This window comes from Suncus etruscus, chromosome 3, assembly GCF_024139225.1.
Source record: "Suncus etruscus isolate mSunEtr1 chromosome 3, mSunEtr1.pri.cur, whole genome shotgun sequence".
Lineage (NCBI taxonomy): Eukaryota > Metazoa > Chordata > Mammalia > Eulipotyphla > Soricidae > Suncus > Suncus etruscus.
In genome coordinates, this window is record NC_064850.1 from 30,557,816 (window position 1) to 30,562,527 (window position 4,712).

Consider the following 4,712-nt stretch of genomic DNA (forward strand, 5'->3'; position numbering starts at 1 on the left):
AATCAGAAAATAAATAATATAGGGCAATTTGTGAAAACAGGTTGCTATTTGATTTTGACCAATTATAAAAAAATTGAAATAATATTGTAGAGGACAGTATAGTATCTATTCCTATTTACATAATACATTTCTAAACTCTGGCATCTTACTATACATATATAGCATTACATTTTATTTTGTACTTAAATCATTGTGACAACTAGCGTACCTCATCTATCATAAACTTCCTTAGAAAACGAATTAATATATTTTAGTTTTCATAAAATAGAAAAGCATACAAACTAAAATATTATTAAGTATGATGAGAATTAAGAAAAATAAAATGAGATTATAGCACTTAGAAAATGTGATTTACTGAAGCAGAAGTCTCATGCCCCAATTCCAAGGAATTGAGAAATGTGAGTCTGGAAGCTAATACCTACACAAAATTAATCCACACAAAGTTAAAGAGAATAAAATTGGTTCAGAAAATTTCCATCACAAACTTTCCACTTACTATCAAAAGATACCAGTAGGCAAATAGACTAAATGTGGAAACTGAAACCACAGCAGCTTCTCCCTGAGATCCGAGGCCTACATTGGAAAAAGAAAGACCACTCCCTTGGGTAGAGAACAGGTAAAGGTATGGGACCAATCCAGAGGTATTTCTAGCCCATGAGTAACAAGCACAAGTAAAGAAGAATTATCCTGAATAGAGAGAAAATCAGTTACTACACTAATTTACAAAAATAAAATAATTTTATATCAGAAATATTGAATTATAGATATTGCTTTGCCTGTACTATATGTAAAATATTGAAATAAAAATCTCTCTTTTAAAGAAAACCTGTTCATATCACCAGTGTAACTAAAGCAGCACTCTAAACTTACTTAAGGTGCAGCCACCAAATTTTGTAATGAACCTACTAAGGTGGTAGACAGAAAATGGGGAAAGAGGAAGGGGCTCAGGAATGATAGAATATGGTAACACCGGTATGGAACTTTACATTGATTGCGATATTGGTGTTTAAATATTATATGTTTAAACCTTAAAAAAACTGGTAATGCAGAACAATAAAGTCATGTATTCATTATAAAATTTATAATAATTCTAAGCAATCTAATAATAAACATATCTTTATTAACCTAGTATAGAGAAATCATATGTCCTATACTGATATTCACATGTTGGAAAGATTTTCCTGTTCTTTAAACATCTTTTAGTGCATTTTGCATAATCGGTTTCAAGGCTATTTTCCCTAAGCTATTACCTGTACATTTAACTAACACTTCTTCTAATATAAATAATGATCTATCTGGATATAACATTCTTTGTGAGGTTTTCCTTTTTTTACATTTTTGTAATATATCCTTACATTCACTTATGGCTTTAGAGTCTCATTTGATTTTTTTAATATATAAATCTTTATTTAAGCACCATGATTACAAGCATGTTTGTAGTTGGGTTTCAGTCATAAACAGAATCTCATTTGAGAAATCTGCCGTGCATCTTAGAAGCTATCCTCTGTAGGTAGGTGTTTAATTTTTGATTATAATAATGGGATCTATAGTTAATTATAATATAAATGTGTCAAGCATAGAATGATCCAAAACCAATCCCACCTATCCCGTGGCCTCCCCTCCTCAAATGTCCCAATATCTCTTCAATTTCTCACAGCCCCCACTTAACAGGCACAATTTAATCAAATTGATTTTTACCCAAAAAAAGCAGATAAAATTATAAGAAAATATATCTATGTCAGTTAGTTTGTTATATTTAATTCTATGTCTCACAATGGCATTAAAGTCATTGAAAGAGTACACAGCTAATTGGTGCTGTTTGAGCCTTCTGGGCTATTGCTTTGGTTCATTGACCTTTGTGGGCTTCTATGCAACTTTTCCACCAAATTGTCTGCTCAAACTGAACTGTTAGTATTTTGAAATTTTGAGAATGTGTTGCACTCCAGGAGCTGTGGAACATACCATTTATATGGCCAACGAAGTCAGATGTGAAAATTGTTGGAACTATCTCGAAGGAAAAGTGTCTCCTTGCCTCTGTTCCCAGAAGGCCACAGAGATTGATCTATCTGAGATTATTTGATTATGAGACTCCTTTATATATTTTTTTTTAAAAAAAATGTGCTTGAATTATAAAGCAATGCACAATATATGCTATATATTTTTGTTATAATGCAAGGATGAGCCTCAAATAAGTCTATAAGAAACCTGAATAAAATCTCAGGAATACAATTACTTGTGATGTGTTTTTCAATTATACAAATCAAAACTCCAGTTCTAGGTGAACACTGATTATTTTGGAAAATATTTTTTTTAAATATGGAACGCTTCATGAATTTGCGTGTCATCCTTGCTCCAGGGCCTTGCTAATCTTCTCTGTATCATTCCAATTTTAGTATATGTGCTGCCAAAGCGAGCACTATTTTGGAAATTTTACTACATTTTTTGATGCTGCTTTCTTGAAACTATATCCAATCCCATAGGTTAAATATTCAATTTCTCAAAAGTACATATTCATCAGACTGAAAACCTAAGTCATTACCTAAAGTTCTCATAAGTTGCCCAAAATCGTAAGTCTCAAACCTCTTCTTTGATTTTTATAAGTAATTTATTTGAGCGCCATGATTACAAATTTGTTCATGATTGAATTTCAATTATACAATGTTCACCAGCCTTCACCAGTGCACAGTTTTTGGCACTAGTGTCCTCAGTTTCCTTCCCACCCTCTCTTAACCTCTCCTGCTTGCCTCTTGGGCAGGCATTTTACTTCGTTCTCTCTTCCATTTCCCTCTCTGTGTCCCTCTTTTTGACTCTGGTTTGTGCTATTTCTAATAAAGTTGGATTATGAATATCATTTTATCTACGTTAAGCTCCCAGTTCTTGTCCAGAATGATAAATTTCAACTATCACTGTCACAGTGAATGGATCACTCACTGCCTTAACTACTTTCATCACTCTATGTGGCAAGCTTCCTACCATGGACTGGTCCTATTGATACTCATCTCTATTGTCTCTAGGTATTATTACTATAAAATTTTTTATTTTTCCTAACAGCTGAGTAGTATTCCACTGTGAAGATGTACCACATTTTCTTTAGCCTCTCCCCTGTTGTTGAGTACCTGGATTGTTTTCAAATTCTGTTTATTGTACACAGTGATGTGATTAATATAAGAATGGAGAGGACATACAACCTCTACTTTGGAATTAATTAATATGATGGAGTGCTCACAGAACCCAAGGAAATACTGCTTTACATTAATCAGTATAGCAATGTAATAAGACTCTGACAGGAATATATATTAGGAATATATATGAATAACCAAACACAAAAGCCTACCTGTGTCCTGAACACCTAAGATTTTATCTTCATAAAAGTAAAATTCACAGATCTCCAGTTTGTTGATGCCACCTGAGAGCAACAAATAGGGATGAATTAGATCTAAAGGATGTGGATCATTTATCTCACACAATTAAACTAATATGATAAATTGAGAAGGTACAGATTAATGAGGACTATAATAATAGTAGAGCTAACCAAACAATATTAGTCTCAAATCATAAGCACCAATTCACATGTGTTTTCTGAATACAGGTCACCTTAAATTTCATTTTTAATATTGCTCATAGTGGATGATAATTAAATTTGGCATTGGTTCCAACTATATTAGTTATTATTAAAGCATAATGCAGATACTTAAAGTAACCTGCCTTGATTCTTTTTACTGGAAATGGAGATACAGCTCATTGGAATATATTGAATATTGTGACAACAATTACATCATTAATAGAAATGGATACTTTTAGAGAAGAGGAGATTTTCTGGATAAAGACATTTTTCTTGGCTCTTCTATATTCTATATATGATATACTGATATGTAATATAAAGTGTTAAAGCCAAACTTACTATAATTTATTCAATAATATAAATACTTTATACCCTGTGTTAAAGCATTACATGATGTATTTATATTATTTTAAAAAGGAAAATATATGAGCTATCAGTTTTATCAAATGAAATATAGTACTTTTATTTATCTTTCTCCTCTGTAAAATTCTTATTATCTAGTGAAGTCAAGAATCAATAATAAAGAAATATTGAATGTTTATAATCTTGCCTTGAAGCTTAAAAACATTGACAAGCACATTTCTAACCACCAACAAATAAGCTGTTCATGATTTAATAAAATATATATATTAAGGATGTGTGGTGCTCTACAATATTGGTTGGGTACTCAATAAACAATATTGATAACTAACTTAAAGAGAGTGTTTAAGCATTCAAAATTAAGTCAGTTAAATCCTTATTCAGACAATGATTACATCTTAAAAACAGAAGTGTAGGATTTCGCAATTCACTGCACTTAATACTTTAATTTAAAAGCATTTGTGATCATGACAGCACAATTTATTCTTAGAAAAAAAGTGTTGGTTACATTGAACCAGAAAGTTTAAGTAAATTTCTCAATTGTAATGAATTACTACGAGTAGTGTTTAAACCATAATCATTATGTCATATTTTGTATTTTTCAATAACTTCTGTTATTTATTTTGGGAGGATGTGTTATCCCCAGCGGTGATCAGAGAGTACTTCTGGATCTGCACTCAGAAATCGCTCCTGGCAGGCACAAGGAGCCATATGGTATGCTAGAGATTGAACCTGGGTCAGTTCTTGGTTGGTCATGTACAAGGCAAAAACCCTACTGCTGTGCTATCAC

The 4,712-nt window shown here is 31.8% G+C and overlaps 1 non-coding gene across 1 annotated transcript; it reads right to left on the reverse strand.

Annotated features, from left to right (window-relative positions):
- Window positions 1–2,310: 2,310 nt before the first annotated feature.
- On the reverse strand, window positions 2,311–2,417 carry LOC126004677 (U6 spliceosomal RNA). Its single transcript, XR_007493942.1, has one exon. It is a non-coding gene; the product is annotated as a U6 spliceosomal RNA (small nuclear RNA).
- Between the last annotated feature and the right edge of the window lie 2,295 nt (window positions 2,418–4,712).